Raw genomic sequence first — 23,077 nt, forward strand, 5'->3', positions numbered from 1 at the left:
TATACACAAAATATTATCAAAATAATATCATTAGATAACAAAACTGTTCATGATACTCATACCTTTACTAGAGATAAAAGTATCAGGATGCACTTGTATTAATACATATTATCACAACATCACAAAATATTTTTTAAAAGGAAAAATTTTTATAAAATTATTATAAAATTTGATTGAATTAAATTTCAATTTATTTTTTTAATAATTAAAGAAAAAAAAAAAAAAAAGCATATAAACTTTCTATTGAAAATGTTATTTTAAACTAGATGGCCAAGTGAACTTCGTTACACAAACAATATATGACGTATTCGTTATTTAAATAATCAGTATCCTTTGATATTATATCAATACGTTACTCTCTTCTTTTGATACATATTAATAAAATTTCAATTTATAAGATTTTATGTCAATTATATAAATAATATTATAAATTTTCTAAATACATAAGTTAAGTAACAAAAAATTTGAATAACAAGATAAATTTATATATTATGTTTTAATACTCGATACTATAATATATCGCATCCGTTACCAATTATTCGGTATCCTTTGATTTATACACAGAATGAACTAAAAATATATATCAAATTTATTTTATTTATTTATATATTTAATATTATTATTATTATTTTATATTACAAAGTTTCTTAACGAAGCTTACAATGATTTCTCATATCGTACTTAACAAAATTATTTAGATCATATAAAATTTAAATTGTTAAAAAATTTGTATATTTATTATTATTATTATTTATTTTTATTAAAATTACATAACATAAAATTAATAATATTTTAATAATTATATAAATTAATTCTTATTTAAAATAATCTTATATTAATCTCAACAAATACTCTAATAATATATTTTGTCATAAATTTTTTTATATTTAAAATAAATATTATAATATATAAATACTTATATCAGTATAAAATTTCTTTATATAATTATGAAAAAATTAATTTAATAGTTAATTATTGATATTAATGCATAAATAAAAGTATTTTCTAATGAAATATATTTTGTCAATGTTCGATTAACACATTTCATAATAATACGTTTTCATTATTGACAAAAAAAGTTTTTCTAAAAATGAAATCTTATACTATAATATATATATTTATATATTAAATTTTTTAATTATTTATATACTAATAATTTATAATAAATCGATATTAAATAAAAAATAAAAATATATACTTTTTAAGTTTACCTTAAAAATATTATTGTTTTGTATGATTGAAATAATTAATATTAAACTATGTTTATTAATAATTGTTAATAAAAAAATTAAATATATTTTAATTTATAAAATAAATATTATTATTAAATTTATAATTTATTATTTTATATATTATAGAAATTGAAAAAATAAATCATGTTTACTACGACAGTAAATTAGAAATACTATTTAATTTTTATGTGTTTTCTACATGGTACTTTGACTTACATAGGGACTTATATTATTGTGAATAATGATATAATTGAAAACCTTTATTTTTTATTTGATAGAATTATTATATTTTATCATTTAAATATTTATAATAAATACATTATTTTTATAAAGTAAAAAAATATGGCCGAAGAAAATTCTACAGCTGTTGCAGCAACTGCGGTTACTGCTGCTTCTACAACACCAACAAAAAAAGCAACAGCTTCTGGTGCTAAACGTACAAAACAACATTCAAAACCAACACATCCACGTACATCAGAAATGGTTGTTAACGCAATTAAAAATTTAAAAGAACGTGGTGGTTCATCATTACAAGCAATTAAAAAATATTTAGCTGCAAATTATAAAGTGGATTCTGATAAAATTTCACCATTTATTAAAAAATATTTAAAAGCTGCTGTAACTGAGGGAGCCTTGGTACAAACTAAAGGTAAAGGTGCATCTGGTTCATTCAAATTGGCTGCTTCCGCTTCATCTAATTCTTCAGCTAAATCAAAAGTATCCAAAAAAGAAAGTGGAGCAAAAGGTTCAGCAAAGAGTGCTAAAAGTAAACGGGCACCAAAAGAAAAGAAAGCCACAACTACATCATTGGCAGCCAAAAAGCCTAAAGCAAAAAAAGCGACTCCATCATCATCAACTGCTGCTAAAAAAGTTACTGCAAAATCATCAGCGGCATCAAAAAAAGCACCAGTTAAAGCAAAACCAGCAAAAAGTACAAAATCCGCTGCCAAAAGTAGCCCTGCTCGTAAACCGAAAGCACCAAAAGCTAAGAAAGCTTCTGTTGCCAAATCATCTCCTACAAAAATTAAAAAAGCAGCACCAAAAAAGAAATGATCTGTTACTTTAATAATATATTGAAATATTTCATTATTTTTGCTAAAAAATGAAAATAACATAGGCCTTAATACAGGCCACAAATTAATATTTGATAAGAGTAAATTATTTTTTGTATAAATATTTTATAAAATAATAGTTAAGAAACATTTGCCACAGTCAGTACCACGGATGGGTGGCCACTTGAGAATACTGTGTGCGGTTGCATTTTTATTTAAAATATATGGTATAATAAATAAGTATATATTTAAATTGATTACTTCATTGAAAATTTTAATAATATACTTTAATATTAATGATATTTATGAAAAATATATATTTGTAAAAATTTTCATTTATTACTGGCAACAGCCATACCACGTTGAAAACACCGGTTCTCGTCCGATATTATCTGTACAGCGTTCATACAGTACAGTACAGTGAATTGTTGAAGCAAATTATTGTATAATTACATTCAAAGCGAAAACAATTTCATACACACACCTACAGAACAAGTTAAATCAAATATAAAAAAGTATAAAAACAAACTATAAAATAAGTGACGGGCGTAGCCAAACAAAAAAAAGGGGGCGACCGAGTCGCTCCCCTGCTATCACCAAAGTTTTAAAAGTGCAACCCGATGACGTCGGAATACAACAAAGCACCGAAGAAGAAGCCAACAAAATAGAAAAAATAGTTAGTGAAAATAGCGAGAACACAAGTGCAGTGCCTCCAAGAATGGAAAACCAAAACAAAAACAATATACAAAACATTTTCAAAAAACAAACAGAAGTGCAAGTGCAAGTGCCCACAAAAAACAGATTTAATCCCCTAACCACTGAAGAAGGTCAAATAGAGGAAGATGTGGAACAAGAAGACACAGACCCAAAAGAAATTAATGAAAATGACAAAAACACAGAAAGGACACAAGGAGGTAAGAATAAACCACCTCCAATTGTTATACACAGCACTCCAAATAACCATAAGGAGTTCATGGAGCAAATAAAGGAACATGTGAAAAAGGGATTCCATGTGAAATACACGTTCAAAAAAACGAATCTATTCATCCATGACTCAAATGAATATAAAAACTACGTCAAAATGCTAGACAACGAAAACATGGAGTTCCATACATACACGGAAAGGACAGAAAAACACCACGCCTTCGTATTGGTCGGGCTACCAAGAGGAATCGACGAAGAGGAAATTAAGCAAGACATAGAGAAATGCCTCAAAACAAACATTATTAAAGTATATCCAATGAGATCCTCCTACAGATCTCTATATCTTGTGATCACCGGACAAAGCACGTCCCTAAAACAACTAACCCAAGAAGTTAAATATGTGTACAACGTAAAAATTACCTGGGAAAGGCACAGGAACGCCAAACTAATTATCCAGTGTCACAGATGTCAGGCCTGGTCACATGCCACTACGAACTGTAGAATGAACCCAAAGTGCCTAAAATGCGCAGGACCTCACTGGAGCCGTGACTGTACAATAAAAGAAAACACGGAAGAAAATAAAAAACTTTTAAAATGTGCAAACTGTGAAAATAACCACCCGGCAAACTCTACAGAATGCCGAATTTATATCAACAAAATCGAGCAGATAGAAAGGAGAAGAAAAACAAACACGGTCCCTGTAAGAAATCAACAAAAATTCGTGCCAGCACCACTACCTCCAACAAATGTCTGGGCAATGGGAAACCCATTCACTCAAAATGATAGACCCACCCAAGTGTACGCACATGTACACAGCCAAGCACCAACACAAACAACATCCATATCTACTACTACTAACATAAACAATTTGGTAAGTGAGTTTGACACATTAAACAAATTAATAGATGTAGAAAGAATGCTAAAATATGTAAAAGACCTAAACCATGACCTTATGAAATGCAAAAACGAATTAGAGAAATTCATGGTTTTCAACAACTTTTGCACAAAAAATTTTAGCCAATGTCCGCCGTAAAATGTGCGACATGGAATGCTAATGGGCTACGCCAAAACCTTGGTGAACTTAGATCGTTCATCAGAGAACAAAAGGTGGACATTATGATGATAAATGAAACCAAATTATCAGGAGAACATAAAATAAAAATTAGAAATTTTAATATAATTAGGAAAGATAGAACAACACAAGGCGGAGGTGTAGCAATAATAATAAAAAATAGCATTCCGTTTCGCACATTTGAAATCAATGGTTCCGTATCCATAGAATGCGTCGGAATCGAACTATTAAATAATATAAAAATTATTGCAGTGTATAACACTCCCGCTAACAAGTTCCCCATGGAGGATCTAGCAAAATTGTTCAGGATGGGTAACAAAATATTAGTAATAGGTGATCTTAATGCTCGCCATACGGCATGGAAGAATCATGTATCAAACACAAACGGACGAACATTACATAAATTCACTAACGACAATAACATCGTCATCCAACACACAGACAACCCCACACATTTTCCAACTAACGGAATGACACCCACCTTCATTGATCTTGTGATTAATAAAAATGTTAACAACATCACGCACCCAACCTCAATACCAGAGTTATCATCAGACCACAACCCGGTAATATTTAATATTACAAACTTAAATAAAGACAACACCAAACACATTGTCACTTCCTATAAATCAACCGATTGGGCAGAGTTTAAAAAAAAATTAAATTCAACAATAAAAATCAATAATAAAATAAACAATGCCCAAGAAGTTGATCAGGAAATAGATAACTTCACAAAAGGGGTGCAACAAGTCCAAAAAGCTCACAGCCGACGGGTCGTGATAGTTGATAACAGATATCTCCCTGATGATAACACAAAAAACTTAATCAAATATAAAAATGCGATGAGGAAACTGTACCAAAAAAGATTTATACCAGGCCTCAAAGCAGATATAAACAAAATCACGAAAATGATCAGGAGGAACATTAAAAACAAGATCAATGAACAGTGGGAAAAAACACTAACGGACTTACGACCCGGTGACAGAACAATGTGGCGAATAACGAAGACGTTTAAAAAACCGAGACAACAAATCCCCACAATCACCACGAACGATAATAATTACATGACGGACAAAGACAAAGCTGACATAATAAGTGAAACTTTAGAGGAGATCCAGACTAACGAACAGACTACTCCACTAGAAGAGGACATAAAACGAAGAATACATGAATTCTTTCATACCACACAAACACCACAAAACAACACCAAAATAAAGCTCACAACCCCCCAAGAAATTAAAAACATAATTAAAACCCTCCCAAATAACAAAGCCCCAGGACAAGACGGGATAGACACCAAAATAATCAAAAACTTTACCACCAAAGCTATAGTACAACTTCAGTACATAATAAATGCAATCCTGAGGATAGGATACTTCCCTGAGTCCTGGAGAACGGCAATAGTGATCCCAGTACCGAAACCTAACAAGGATCATAGTAATTCCAAAAATTACAGACCAATAAGCCTCCTGAGCACGCTGTCCAAGATAGCGGAAAAAGTCATTTTGGAAAGAATAAACAAGATAAGTCAGTCCAAAAATATAATAATACACGAACAATTCGGATTCAGAAGTGGTCATGGCACTTGCATGCAAGTTGCCAGAATAGCAAGTGACATAATACAAAATTTTAACAAAAGTAACGTCACGGCCATGGCCCTTCTGGATATTGAGAAAGCCTTTGACACGGTATATATTGATGGACTGATTTACAAACTAATAAATTATGACTTCCCAAGATGGCTAATAGCACTACTGGACAGTTACCTCAGAGGAAGGGGATTCTATGTAAAAATAAACAACAGCACATCGGAACTCCGACACCCAAAAGCAGGTGTGCCACAAGGATCGGTACTTGGGCCCATATTGTTCACCTACTTTATTAATGACATCCCAAAATTTGCCAAAACAAAAACTGCGATATACGCGGATGACACTGCCGTGTACGCCCACTCCTTTAATGCTCAGGTGGCAACAAAACAACTACAAATACACCTGGATATGATACTGAAGTTTGCCAGGGACTGGAAAATCAAAATAAATAACAACAAAACTGAACATATAATTTTTAGCAAAAAATTTACAAATATCAAAATCTACGATCCACTTAAGGTAGACGGCGTAGCCATAGTCCCTGCCAAGCACAAAGTAAAGTACCTAGGTGTGTACCTTGACAAAACATTATCGTTTGTCCCACATATCAACCACCTGATCAGTAAAGGAAATGGGTGTATACGACAACTTTACCCACTCCTGAACAAATACAGCAAACTTAGTACCAAAAATAAAAAAATGTTATACACTGCAATAATAAGACCAACTATAACCTACGGAGCCCCTGTGTGGAACAGCGTTTCAGACACGACATATCTAAGACTACAACGTATACAGAACAAATGCCTCCGACTTACACTAAACAAAGATAGATACGCTAGAATACAAGACATACATAGAGATACAGACATACCGACAATCAAAGACTATACCAAACATGTTACGCATTCTTTCTACACTAAGTTGATTAAAAACAGCTACTTAACCAAAAATATGGTGAAGTCAAACTCACTAACCAAAAAACACAAACAAATATATACAAAATATTTAAATAATGTATAACAAAATATTTTACAGTATATAATAAAGATAAAATACCCATTCCTTATAAGAGCCTGTAGCGCCGTGCCAGCGTTCCCGACTGGCACTCCGAAAGCAGGCGTTCAAGTCCCACTCAAAGCATTAAATTTTTTTTTCTTTTTAAATCTAAGTTTACATACAAAAACACATAGGCAATGGGCCATATAAGTTAGCCACAGCTATTGCCTAAAACATAAAACAGGTTTTTAAAATTTTCCTGTAAAGAGCATATCAACAAAAATTAATTTAACATATACCTGCTCAAACAAATAAATTAAATATCCTAAGCATAATTGCGACACAGCAATCTGCATGAAAGAAAAAATAAGTTAGGATGAAAGCCTTTTAAGGCTAATAACCTATAATAGAAAATAAAAGTTTTGTAATATATGTTATGTATGTAATGTATTGTATTTTTAAATGTTGATTAATAAACTGTTTTTGAAAAATTTCTCGTCCGATCACCGAAGTTAAGCAACATTGGGCACAGTCAGTACTTGGATGGGTGACCGCTTGGGAACACTGTGTGCGGTTGCCTTTTTATATTAAAAATATAAATTATTTTTCTTCTTTTCTTTTTTTTTACACACCATATATAAATATATGTTATTTAGAAATGTAAACCTTTTATATTATTCGTCAACAAATAAATATTATTTTTTGTATAAAATTTTATTGCATTTATAACTCATATCATGGTTACTTTAAAGCGAGAAGTTTTTTTAATATTTCAAATGAATATAAAATAATATAAATTTTATGAAATTTATTTATTTTTAGAAATAGCAATCGCTTATAATTATAACAAAATTTTAATAATGTTTAATTTTATTTCAATAATTTATATATATATATATATATATTTTTTAATAAAAATAATATACTCTTATTTAATAATATATGTTGGTCCTATATATAGGACCGAAAATATTTCTTATTTGTTTTTTTTTTTTTAAATTGTCATTTAAAACGCTTATGCACGTTCTCCACGAATACGTCTTGCCAATTGTATATCCTTAGGCATAATTGTAACACGCTTTGCATGAATTGCGCATAAATTGGTATCTTCAAATAAACCTACTAAATAGGCTTCACTAGCTTCTTGTAATGCCATAACAGCTGAACTTTGGAAACGTAAATCGGTTTTAAAATCTTGTGCAATTTCACGTACTAAACGTTGGAATGGTAATTTACGAATTAACAATTCAGTACTTTTTTGATAACGACGAATTTCTCGTAAAGCTACTGTACCAGGACGATATCTGTGTGGTTTTTTTACTCCACCAGTTGCTGGTGCACTTTTACGTGCAGCTTTCGTTGCTAATTGTTTTCTTGGTGCTTTACCACCAGTTGATTTACGTGCAGTTTGCTTGGTTCTAGCCATTTTCAAATAATAATGTTTTTACAAAAAAACACACAATTTTTAAAATTATATTCGACAATTTGATACTACAAAGTCAAATGTTTAAATGCGAAATAAATGTGTTGTATTTATATTTATATGAAATTTCAAAATTTTTGTTGTCATATCCTATTGGATAGCTATCAGAGTATGGACTAATCAAATTGTATAGGCGTGGCTTAAAAAATCTTTAATGCTTTATATAAAAAGGCACAATTGTACCGGCGCTCACATACATTACAATACTTGTGAGGTTAACACACGTGTTATCCGTTCGTTAAAATATTGTAAATAATTTTTTATTAAAATGACTGGCAGAGGAAAAGGTGGAAAGGGTCTTGGAAAAGGGGGTGCAAAACGTCATAGAAAAGTTTTGCGTGATAATATCCAAGGTATTACAAAACCTGCAATTCGTCGTTTAGCACGACGAGGTGGAGTAAAACGTATCTCTGGTTTAATTTATGAAGAAACACGTGGTGTACTTAAAGTATTCCTTGAAAATGTTATTCGGGATGCTGTTACATATACTGAACACGCAAAACGTAAAACAGTTACAGCTATGGATGTTGTATATGCATTAAAACGACAAGGTCGTACTTTGTATGGTTTTGGAGGTTAAGAAAATATAATAATTTACTTAAAATATTTAGTAAATTTATTAAAGAATATTTAATACATCCGATAAATTTAAACAGGCTTTCCTTTTTGGGAAGCCACTAATTTTATTTATATAAGAGTAAATAAATTTGTTAATAAATATAACATATTATATAATTTGTTTACAACAAATTATTTTGTTTATAACATACATTACCAAATATTTTTATTTATTTTTTTTTTTTTATTGTAATATATCTGCAATAATAAATTATAATTTGTATATTATCTATTTTATTTTACAATAACTTATTGAATTTTTGAAAAAATTTTATTATAAATTAATATACTATTATATTTTTTATATATACAAGTTAAGAGTAACAAGTATCGATAGGAGATTATCGAATTTATAACTAATAAAACATTTCGCCTTAATCAAAGAAAATAAAGATTTTGCTATACCATTTTTTATACTTTCAATAAATAATTTATTATTAAATTTTTATTATTTCATTTATTTTTTAAAATTATTAAAAATATTTTTCTAATAATTATAAGCGTACATAAACAAGTAGTAAATGTAAAATGAAAATAATAAAGGTAATGTAATGCATTTGCATTACACTGATTTACGATATATATTCCGCGATATCCTTTATTATATTTAAAATTAATAATATTGATATACTAATAATAGATATATTCAAGCTATTAATATATAAAATTTTATATTAAATATGATATTAATAATTGTTTATTTTATTTTTTTGTATATATAAAAATAATTTACTCTTATTTAAAAAATTTGATGGCTCTCTTAAAAAGAGAGCCATTTTTATATGTTGATGTATTTTTATGTTATCAATTAAATAATATTTTCGATTTATTTATTTTGAACTTGTATATTTTGTAACAGCTTTAGTACCTTCACTAACAGCGTGCTTTGCCAATTCACCAGGTAATAATAATCGAACTGCGGTTTGAATTTCCCGACTTGTGATTGTTGAACGTTTATTATAATGTGCTAAACGTGATGCTTCAGCAGCAATACGTTCAAAAATATCATTAACAAAACTGTTCATGATACTCATAGCTTTACTAGAGATACCAGTATCAGGATGCACTTGTTTTAATACTTTGTAAATGTAAATTGCATATGATTCCTTGCGCTTCCTCTTCTTTTTCTTATCACTCTTTGATATATTTTTTTGAGCTTTGCCAGCTTTTTTTGCTGCTTTTCCACTTGTTTTTGGTGGCATTGTTACAAACAATTAATATACACAGATAGTTACAGAACACCAGTCAGTATATGTATGAGCGTGTCGTGTATACAACTAGCGTATTATATACGCGAAGATGGATATAACAATAAAAATGAATACTACTCTCTGATTGGCTGAAAATAATACTATAAGGTGATTGGTTTATTTTTAAAGTTTTATATTTTATAAATATTATAAATTAAAATACCCAAATAACATTTTAAACATTTATGTTACAATCCCCGTAACGTACACATCTGTGTGATTATATTTACAAAAAAAAATATTAATTAAATAAATTTATTCGCTATGTCTGGACGAGGTAAAGGTGGTAAAGTAAAGGGAAAGGCAAAGTCAAGATCAAGCCGAGCAGGATTACAATTTCCTGTTGGAAGAATTCACAGATTATTACGAAAAGGAAATTATGCTGAACGAGTAGGTGCTGGTGCCCCAGTATATTTGGCTGCTGTTATGGAATATTTGGCTGCAGAAGTTCTCGAGTTAGCTGGTAATGCTGCCCGTGATAACAAAAAAACACGTATCATTCCACGTCATTTACAATTGGCAATTCGTAATGATGAAGAATTAAATAAATTATTATCTGGTGTAACAATTGCTCAAGGTGGTGTATTACCAAACATTCAAGCAGTGTTATTACCAAAGAAAACTGAAAAGAAAGCATAAATTAAAAACATTGCATTAATTTTTATAATAATAATACATCGATCATAGGCCTTTTAATAAAAGGCCACAAATTTATTTAAAATAAGAGTAAAAATTACTTTTATAAATAATATATTATAATATTTTTTTAAAGAATCAATTTAAATAATTATAAATTAATGATTCTTTTTTTTTTTTTCTTTTTTTATATGTTATTATGGAAATAATTCATCATATTATGATGACATTTAGGTAACATATTATAAGAATATTCATAAAATATTATCAAAATAATATTGTATTATGATGATATTTAGACAAAATATTATAAGAATATACACAAAATATTATCAAAATAATATCATTAGATAACAAAACTGTTCATGATACTCATACCTTTACTAGAGATAAAAGTATCAGGATGCACTTGTATTAATACATATTATCACAACATCACAAAATATTTTTTAAAAGGAAAAATTTTTTTAAAATTATTATAAAATTTGATTGAATTAAATTTCAATTTATTTTTTTAATAATTAAAGAAAAAAAAAAAAAAAAGCATATAAACTTTCTATTGAAAATGTTATTTTAAACTAGATGGCCAAGTGAACTTCGTTACACAAACAATATATGACGTATTCGTTATTTAAATAATCAGTATCCTTTGATATTATATCAATACGTTACTCTCTTCTTTTGATACATATTAATAAAATTTCAATTTATAAGATTTTATGTCAATTATATAAATAATATTATAAATTTTCTAAATACATAAGTTAAGTAACAAAAAATTTGAATAACAAGATAAATTTATATATTATGTTTTAATACTCGATACTATAATATATCGCATCCGTTACCAATTATTCGGTATCCTTTGATTTATACACAGAATGAACTAAAAATATATATCAAATTTATTTTATTTATTTATATATTTAATATTATTATTATTATTTTATATTACAAAGTTTCTTAACGAAGCTTACAATGATTTCTCATATCGTACTTAACAAAATTATTTAGATCATATAAAATTTAAATTGTTAAAAAATTTGTATATTTATTATTATTATTATTTATTTTTATTAAAATTACATAACATAAAATTAATAATATTTTAATAATTATATAAATTAATTCTTATTTAAAATAATCTTATATTAATCTCAACAAATACTCTAATAATATATTTTGTCATAAATTTTTTTATATTTAAAATAAATATTATAATATATAAATACTTATATCAGTATAAAATTTCTTTATATAATTATGAAAAAATTAATTTAATAGTTAATTATTGATATTAATGCATAAATAAAAGTATTTTCTAATGAAATATATTTTGTCAATGTTCGATTAACACATTTCATAATAATACGTTTTCATTATTGACAAAAAAAGTTTTTCTAAAAATGAAATCTTATACTATAATATATATATTTATATATTAAATTTTTTAATTATTTATATACTAATAATTTATAATAAATCGATATTAAATAAAAAATAAAAATATATACTTTTTAAGTTTACCTTAAAAATATTATTGTTTTGTATGATTGAAATAATTAATATTAAACTATGTTTATTAATAATTGTTAATAAAAAAATTAAATATATTTTAATTTATAAAATAAATATTATTATTAAATTTATAATTTATTATTTTATATATTATAGAAATTGAAAAAATAAATCATGTTTACTACGACAGTAAATTAGAAATACTATTTAATTTTTATGTGTTTTCTACATGGTACTTTGACTTACATAGGGACTTATATTATTGTGAATAATGATATAATTGAAAACCTTTATTTTTTATTTGATAGAATTATTATATTTTATCATTTAAATATTTATAATAAATACATTATTTTTATAAAGTAAAAAAATATGGCCGAAGAAAATTCTACAGCTGTTGCAGCAACTGCGGTTACTGCTGCTTCTACAACACCAACAAAAAAAGCAACAGCTTCTGGTGCTAAACGTACAAAACAACATTCAAAACCAACACATCCACGTACATCAGAAATGGTTGTTAACGCAATTAAAAATTTAAAAGAACGTGGTGGTTCATCATTACAAGCAATTAAAAAATATTTAGCTGCAAATTATAAAGTGGATTCTGATAAAATTTCACCATTTATTAAAAAATATTTAAAAGCTGCTGTAACTGAGGGAGCCTTGGTACAAACTAAAGGTAAAGGTGCATCTGGTTCATTCAAATTGGCTGCTTCCGCTTCATCTAATTCTTCAGCTAAATCAAAAGTATCCAAAAAAGAAAGTGGAGCAAAAGGTTCAGCAAAGAGTGCTAAAAGTAAACGGGCACCAAAAGAAAAGAAAGCCACAACTACATCATTGGCAGCCAAAAAGCCTAAAGCAAAAAAAGCGACTCCATCATCATCAACTGCTGCTAAAAAAGTTACTGCAAAATCATCAGCGGCATCAAAAAAAGCACCAGTTAAAGCAAAACCAGCAAAAAGTACAAAATCCGCTGCCAAAAGTAGCCCTGCTCGTAAACCGAAAGCACCAAAAGCTAAGAAAGCTTCTGTTGCCAAATCATCTCCTACAAAAATTAAAAAAGCAGCACCAAAAAAGAAATGATCTGTTACTTTAATAATATATTGAAATATTTCATTATTTTTGCTAAAAAATGAAAATAACATAGGCCTTAATACAGGCCACAAATTAATATTTGATAAGAGTAAATTATTTTTTGTATAAATATTTTATAAAATAATAGTTAAGAAACATTTGCCACAGTCAGTACCACGGATGGGTGGCCACTTGAGAATACTGTGTGCGGTTGCATTTTTATTTAAAATATATGGTATAATAAATAAGTATATATTTAAATTGATTACTTCATTGAAAATTTTAATAATATACTTTAATATTAATGATATTTATGAAAAATATATATTTGTAAAAATTTTCATTTATTACTGGCAACAGCCATACCACGTTGAAAACACCGGTTCTCGTCCGATCACCGAAGTTAAGCAACATTGGGCACAGTCAGTACTTGGATGGGTGACCGCTTGGGAACACTGTGTGCGGTTGCCTTTTTATATTAAAAATATAAATTATTTTTCTTCTTTTCTTTTTTTTTACACACCATATATAAATATATGTTATTTAGAAATGTAAACCTTTTATATTATTCGTCAACAAATAAATATTATTTTTTGTATAAAATTTTATTGCATTTATAACTCATATCATGGTTACTTTAAAGCGAGAAGTTTTTTTAATATTTCAAATGAATATAAAATAATATAAATTTTATGAAATTTATTTATTTTTAGAAATAGCAATCGCTTATAATTATAACAAAATTTTAATAATGTTTAATTTTATTTCAATAATTTATATATATATATATATATATTTTTTAATAAAAATAATATACTCTTATTTAATAATATATGTTGGTCCTATATATAGGACCGAAAATATTTCTTATTTGTTTTTTTTTTTTTAAATTGTCATTTAAAACGCTTATGCGCGTTCTCCACGAATACGTCTTGCCAATTGTATATCCTTAGGCATAATTGTAACACGCTTTGCATGAATTGCGCATAAATTGGTATCTTCAAATAAACCTACTAAATAGGCTTCACTAGCTTCTTGTAATGCCATAACAGCTGAACTTTGGAAACGTAAATCGGTTTTAAAATCTTGTGCAATTTCACGTACTAAACGTTGGAATGGTAATTTACGAATTAACAATTCAGTACTTTTTTGATAACGACGAATTTCTCGTAAAGCTACTGTACCAGGACGATATCTGTGTGGTTTTTTTACTCCACCAGTTGCTGGTGCACTTTTACGTGCAGCTTTCGTTGCTAATTGTTTTCTTGGTGCTTTACCACCAGTTGATTTACGTGCAGTTTGCTTGGTTCTAGCCATTTTCAAATAATAATGTTTTTACAAAAAAACACACAATTTTTAAAATTATATTCGACAATTTGATACTACAAAGTCAAATGTTTAAATGCGAAATAAATGTGTTGTATTTATATTTATATGAAATTTCAAAATTTTTGTTGTCATATCCTATTGGATAGCTATCAGAGTATGGACTAATCAAATTGTATAGGCGTGGCTTAAAAAATCTTTAATGCTTTATATAAAAAGGCACAATTGTACCGGCGCTCACATACATTACAATACTTGTGAGGTTAACACACGTGTTATCCGTTCGTTAAAATATTGTAAATAATTTTTTATTAAAATGACTGGCAGAGGAAAAGGTGGAAAGGGTCTTGGAAAAGGGGGTGCAAAACGTCATAGAAAAGTTTTGCGTGATAATATCCAAGGTATTACAAAACCTGCAATTCGTCGTTTAGCACGACGAGGTGGAGTAAAACGTATCTCTGGTTTAATTTATGAAGAAACACGTGGTGTACTTAAAGTATTCCTTGAAAATGTTATTCGGGATGCTGTTACATATACTGAACACGCAAAACGTAAAACAGTTACAGCTATGGATGTTGTATATGCATTAAAACGACAAGGTCGTACTTTGTATGGTTTTGGAGGTTAAGAAAATATAATAATTTACTTAAAATATTTAGTAAATTTATTAAAGAATATTTAATACATCCGATAAATTTAAACAGGCTTTCCTTTTTGGGAAGCCACTAATTTTATTTATATAAGAGTAAATAAATTTGTTAATAAATATAACATATTATATAATTTGTTTACAACAAATTATTTTGTTTATAACATACATTACCAAATATTTTTATTTATTTTTTTTTTTTTATTGTAATATATCTGCAATAATAAATTATAATTTGTATATTATCTATTTTATTTTACAATAACTTATTGAATTTTTGAAAAAATTTTATTATAAATTAATATACTATTATATTTTTTATATATACAAGTTAAGAGTAACAAGTATCGATAGGAGATTATCGAATTTATAACTAATAAAACATTTCGCCTTAATCAAAGAAAATAAAGATTTTGCTATACCATTTTTTATACTTTCAATAAATAATTTATTATTAAATTTTTATTATTTCATTTATTTTTTAAAATTATTAAAAATATTTTTCTAATAATTATAAGCGTACATAAACAAGTAGTAAATGTAAAATGAAAATAATAAAGGTAATGTAATGCATTTGCATTACACTGATTTACGATATATATTCCGCGATATCCTTTATTATATTTAAAATTAATAATATTGATATACTAATAATAGATATATTCAAGCTATTAATATATAAAATTTTATATTAAATATGATATTAATAATTGTTTATTTTATTTTTTTGTATATATAAAAATAATTTACTCTTATTTAAAAAATTTGATGGCTCTCTTAAAAAGAGAGCCATTTTTATATGTTGATGTATTTTTATGTTATCAATTAAATAATATTTTCGATTTATTTATTTTGAACTTGTATATTTTGTAACAGCTTTAGTACCTTCACTAACAGCGTGCTTTGCCAATTCACCAGGTAATAATAATCGAACTGCGGTTTGAATTTCCCGACTTGTGATTGTTGAACGTTTATTATAATGTGCTAAACGTGATGCTTCAGCAGCAATACGTTCAAAAATATCATTAACAAAACTGTTCATGATACTCATAGCTTTACTAGAGATACCAGTATCAGGATGCACTTGTTTTAATACTTTGTAAATGTAAATTGCATATGATTCCTTGCGCTTCCTCTTCTTTTTCTTATCACTCTTTGATATATTTTTTTGAGCTTTGCCAGCTTTTTTTGCTGCTTTTCCACTTGTTTTTGGTGGCATTGTTACAAACAATTAATATACACAGATAGTTACAGAACACCAGTCAGTATATGTATGAGCGTGTCGTGTATACAACTAGCGTATTATATACGCGAAGATGGATATAACAATAAAAATGAATACTACTCTCTGATTGGCTGAAAATAATACTATAAGGTGATTGGTTTATTTTTAAAGTTTTATATTTTATAAATATTATAAATTAAAATACCCAAATAACATTTTAAACATTTATGTTACAATCCCCGTAACGTACACATCTGTGTGATTATATTTACAAAAAAAAATATTAATTAAATAAATTTATTCGCTATGTCTGGACGAGGTAAAGGTGGTAAAGTAAAGGGAAAGGCAAAGTCAAGATCAAGCCGAGCAGGATTACAATTTCCTGTTGGAAGAATTCACAGATTATTACGAAAAGGAAATTATGCTGAACGAGTAGGTGCTGGTGCCCCAGTATATTTGGCTGCTGTTATGGAATATTTGGCTGCAGAAGTTCTCGAGTTAGCTGGTAATGCTGCCCGTGATAACAAAAAAACACGTATCATTCCACGTCATTTACAATTGGCAATTCGTAATGATGAAGAATTAAATAAATTATTATCTGGTGTAACAATTGCTCAAGGTGGTGTATTACCAAACATTCAAGCAGTGTTATTACCAAAGAAAACTGAAAAGAAAGCATAAATTAAAAACATTGCATTAATTTTTATAATAATAATACATCGATCATAGGCCTTTTAATAAAAGGCCACAAATTTATTTAAAATAAGAGTAAAAATTATTTTTATAAATAATATATTATAATATTTTTTTAAAGAATCAATTTAAATAATTATAAATTAATGATTCTTTTTTTTTTTTTCTTTTTTTATTTGTTATTATGGAAATAATTCATCATATTATGATGACATTTAGGTAACATATTATAAGAATATTCATAAAATATTATCAAAATAATATTGTATTATGATGATATTTAGACAAAATATTATAAGAATATACACAAAATATTATCAAAATAATATCATTAGATAACAAAACTGTTCATGATACTCATACCTTTACTAGAGATAAAAGTATCAGGATGCACTTGTATTAATACATATTATCACAACATCACAAAATATTTTTTAAAAGGAAAAATTTTTTTAAAATTATTATAAAATTTGATTGAATTAAATTTCAATTTATTTTTTTAATAATTAAAGAAAAAAAAAAAAAAAAGCATATAAACTTTCTATTGAAAATGTTATTTTAAACTAGATGGCCAAGTGAACTTCGTTACACAAACAATATATGACGTATTCGTTATTTAAATAATCAGTATCCTTTGATATTATATCAATACGTTACTCTCTTCTTTTGATACATATTAATAAAATTTCAATTTATAAGATTTTATGTCAATTATATAAATAATATTATAAATTTTCTAAATACATAAGTTAAGTAACAAAAAATTTGAATAACAAGATAAATTTATATATTATGTTTTAATACTCGATACTATAATATATCGCATCCGTTACCAATTATTCGGTATCCTTTGATTTATACACAGAATGAACTAAAAATATATATCAAATTTATTTTATTTATTTATATATTTAATATTATTATTATTATTTTATATTACAAAGTTTCTTAACGAAGCTTACAATGATTTCTCATATCGTACTTAACAAAATTATTTAGATCATATAAAATTTAAATTGTTAAAAAATTTGTATATTTATTATTATTATTATTTATTTTTATTAAAATTACATAACATAAAATTAATAATATTTTAATAATTATATAAATTAATTCTTATTTAAAATAATCTTATATTAATCTCAACAAATACTCTAATAATATATTTTGTCATAAATTTTTTTATATTTAAAATAAATATTATAATATATAAATACTTATATCAGTATAAAATTTCTTTATATAATTATGAAAAAATTAATTTAATAGTTAATTATTGATATTAATGCATAAATAAAAGTATTTTCTAATGAAATATATTTTGTCAATGTTCGATTAACACATTTCATAATAATACGTTTTCATTATTGACAAAAAAAGTTTTTCTAAAAATGAAATCTTATACTATAATATATATATTTATATATTAAATTTTTTAATTATTTATATACTAATAATTTATAATAAATCGATATTAAATAAAAAATAAAAATATATACTTTTTAAGTTTACCTTAAAAATATTATTGTTTTGTATGATTGAAATAATTAATATTAAACTATGTTTATTAATAATTGTTAATAAAAAAATTAAATATATTTTAATTTATAAAATAAATATTATTATTAAATTTATAATTTATTATTTTATATATTATAGAAATTGAAAAAATAAATCATGTTTACTACGACAGTAAATTAGAAATACTATTTAATTTTTATGTGTTTTCTACATGGTACTTTGACTTACATAGGGACTTATATTATTGTGAATAATGATATAATTGAAAACCTTTATTTTTTATTTGATAGAATTATTATATTTTATCATTTAAATATTTATAATAAATACATTATTTTTATAAAGTAAAAAAATATGGCCGAAGAAAATTCTACAGCTGTTGCAGCAACTGCGGTTACTGCTGCTTCTACAACACCAACAAAAAAAGCAACAGCTTCTGGTGCTAAACGTACAAAACAACATTCAAAACCAACACATCCACGTACATCAGAAATGGTTGTTAACGCAATTAAAAATTTAAAAGAACGTGGTGGTTCATCATTACAAGCAATTAAAAAATATTTAGCTGCAAATTATAAAGTGGATTCTGATAAAATTTCACCATTTATTAAAAAATATTTAAAAGCTGCTGTAACTGAGGGAGCCTTGGTACAAACTAAAGGTAAAGGTGCATCTGGTTCATTCAAATTGGCTGCTTCCGCTTCATCTAATTCTTCAGCTAAATCAAAAGTATCCAAAAAAGAAAGTGGAGCAAAAGGTTCAGCAAAGAGTGCTAAAAGTAAACGGGCACCAAAAGAAAAGAAAGCCACAACTACATCATTGGCAGCCAAAAAGCCTAAAGCAAAAAAAGCGACTCCATCATCATCAACTGCTGCTAAAAAAGTTACTGCAAAATCATCAGCGGCATCAAAAAAAGCACCAGTTAAAGCAAAACCAGCAAAAAGTACAAAATCCGCTGCCAAAAGTAGCCCTGCTCGTAAACCGAAAGCACCAAAAGCTAAGAAAGCTTCTGTTGCCAAATCATCTCCTACAAAAATTAAAAAAGCAGCACCAAAAAAGAAATGATCTGTTACTTTAATAATATATTGAAATATTTCATTATTTTTGCTAAAAAATGAAAATAACATAGGCCTTAATACAGGCCACAAATTAATATTTGATAAGAGTAAATTATTTTTTGTATAAATATTTTATAAAATAATAGTTAAGAAACATTTGCCACAGTCAGTACCACGGATGGGTGGCCACTTGAGAATACTGTGTGCGGTTGCATTTTTATTTAAAATATATGGTATAATAAATAAGTATATATTTAAATTGATTACTTCATTGAAAATTTTAATAATATACTTTAATATTAATGATATTTATGAAAAATATATATTTGTAAAAATTTTCATTTATTACTGGCAACAGCCATACCACGTTGAAAACACCGGTTCTCGTCCTATACATCAAAAAACTGGAATTGAAAAAAGTAAAATACGTCCCAGCTCCTCCCCCAACAACAAATCCCTGGAACAGAAACATACACCTCCAACCAACACAACCGGCACAAGCTCCACCGGTACAACAAAGCATTCAACCACAACAACCGCGTCAAAACTTACAAGGCCCTATGGGCAACCTAAATGAATTAACAGCGGAAATACAAAACCTCAATAACTTGATAAACATAGAACAAATGCTGGAACTCGTAAGGCAACTAAACTCAGCCCTAAGAAACTGCAAGAGCGAACTGGAAAAGTTCATCACTTTCAATAATTTTCTTCGTGCTAAGTTTGCCCAATGTCCATAAACATTGGATCATGGAACGCGTGCGGTCTAAGGCATAACGTCCAAGAACTTAGACATTACGTTGAAAAACACAATATACATATAATGACAATAAACGAGACAAAACTGACACCGGACATAAAAATAAAAATAAAAAATTTTAGCATTTTGAGAAGGGATCGCACTGCACACGGAGGTGGTGTGGCTATTCTAATAAAAAACAACATCCCGTACATAACAGTTGACGTTCAAAATAGAACATCTATTGAACATCTTGCCATCAAGCTAATTAATAACATTTTTATTGTTGCAGCGTACAACAACCCACGCAACATATTCACGGACCTTGACCTAAAGACACTGACCGACATAGGAACAAAAACATTGATAATAGGAGACTTGAACGCTCGACATCACACCTGGAAAAACCACATAACAAACACAAACGGACGTACTTTATACAAACACATAACAGACAAAAACATGATCGTACTACACACAGAAGAGCCTACACACTTCCCACACAACAACGCAACACCAACGTACATTGACATCGTCATAAACAAAAACGTAAACAAAATAACTAAACTCACAACACACACAGAACTGACATCAGACCATAACCCAATCATGTTTACATTAAACGATCAACACACAGACAACACAACAACAAAGTGTACATCATATAAAACAACTGACTGGGTCAAGTTTAGAAAAACACTAAACAATAACATAAACATAAATAAAAAAATAAAAACAAACAGTGATGTTGACATGGCGCTAGCCGAATTAACAAGTGCATTAATAAACACCAAAAACAAACACACAAAGCAAATTAAAATAAATTTTTCTAAACTTGACCTTAGTCAAGAAATTAAAAACCTTATCAAAGCGCGTAACGCTCTACGTAGACTGGACCACAGACGAGTAATACAAACAATCAAACCCGACATCAACAAACTAAACAAGGTGATAAGACAAAAAATAAGGCAACAGTTGAATCAGCAATGGGAAGACACCCTTAAATCCCTCAAGCCAGGGGACAAATCATTGTGGAGAATAACGAAATCATTTAGGCACAAAAAGGAAAATATTCCCACATTGATAAAAGACAACACTAACTACATGAGTGACAAACAAAAGGCGGATCTCATTGCTGACTCAATTGAAGCCGTACAACAAAACAACAACATATCACCCCTTGACAACACAGTCCGTCAGTCCGTAATAGAACTACAAAACAAAAACGATCGCCCAAAGAAACGAATCAAACTGACGTCACCACAGGAAATAAAACAAACAATCAGAAAATTACCTAACAACAAAGCCCCCGGACAAGACAATATACAAAACAAAGACGTCAAAAACCTCTCAACAAAAGCGTTAGTGCAACTTACATACATTGTTAACGCAATGTTTACATTGGGGTACTATCCCGAGGCCTGGAAAACAGCGTTGGTGGTCCCAATACTGAAGCCCAACAAAAACCCAACAGACCCAGCAAGCTACAGGCCAATTAGTCTGCTGAGCTCACTATCCAAAGTGGTCGAAAAGCTCATTCTATCTAGACTGAACAAAGTCATTACACAAAAAAATATACTAATCGACGAGCAATTCGGCTTCCGGGAGGGTCACGGAACCACCATGCAAGTGGCAAGAATCGCGGATTCAATAACTAAAAACTTCAACAAAGGAAACGTCACTTCCATGGTCCTCCTGGATGTCGAAAAAGCATTCGACACGGTCTGGATAGAAGGGGCTATTCACAAAATCTACAAAACTGGTATTCCAACCCAACTCAGCAGGCTGATGGCCTGCTATCTCCAAAATCGAAACTTTCGGCTGAAAATAAAAACCAAAAAATCAACTGTAAGGGAAATAAGGGCAGGAGTCCCACAGGGATCAGTTTTGGGACCAATCATCTTCAATATCTACATAAACGACATGCCGAAATTCGCCAAAACAAACCTGGCCGTATATGCGGACGACACCGCCATATACGCGCACTCATTTAACGCCCAGGTAGCGACAAAACAAGTCCAGATACACCTGGATATGATCCTAAAATTCGCCAATGACTGGAAAATTAAAATAAACGACTCAAAAACCGAACACATCCTGTTCACCAAAAAATTCACTAACATCAAAATCACAAGCCCCCTTAAGGTGAACGGGATGAGTATCTCAACCAGCAACAAGGTGAAATATCTGGGTGTATATCTGGATAAGGGCATGTCGTTTGTGCCTCAAATAAACCACCTGGTGGCCAAGGGTCACGGGGTAGTGCGTACACTGTATCCATTGCTTAACAGGTACAGTGCACTAACGCTAAAAACAAAAAAGTTGCTGTACGATGCAATAATAAAACCAGTTATAACAAACGCAGCACCGGTCTGGTGCAGTGCATCCAAAACGCAATTTATTAAACTACAACGAA

At 28.2% G+C, this 23,077-nt stretch overlaps 1 non-coding gene across 1 annotated transcript; it reads left to right on the forward strand.

Moving 5' to 3' along the window:
* The first annotated feature begins 13,802 nt into the window (after positions 1 to 13,802).
* Positions 13,803 to 13,921, forward strand: LOC123304200. The gene has a single exon (XR_006536242.1). It is a non-coding gene; the product is annotated as a 5S ribosomal RNA (ribosomal RNA).
* Positions 13,922 to 23,077: the final 9,156 nt, after the last annotated feature.

This window comes from Chrysoperla carnea (assembly GCF_905475395.1).
Source record: "Chrysoperla carnea chromosome X unlocalized genomic scaffold, inChrCarn1.1 SUPER_X_unloc_3, whole genome shotgun sequence".
In the NCBI taxonomy this organism is placed as follows: domain Eukaryota; kingdom Metazoa; phylum Arthropoda; class Insecta; order Neuroptera; family Chrysopidae; genus Chrysoperla; species Chrysoperla carnea.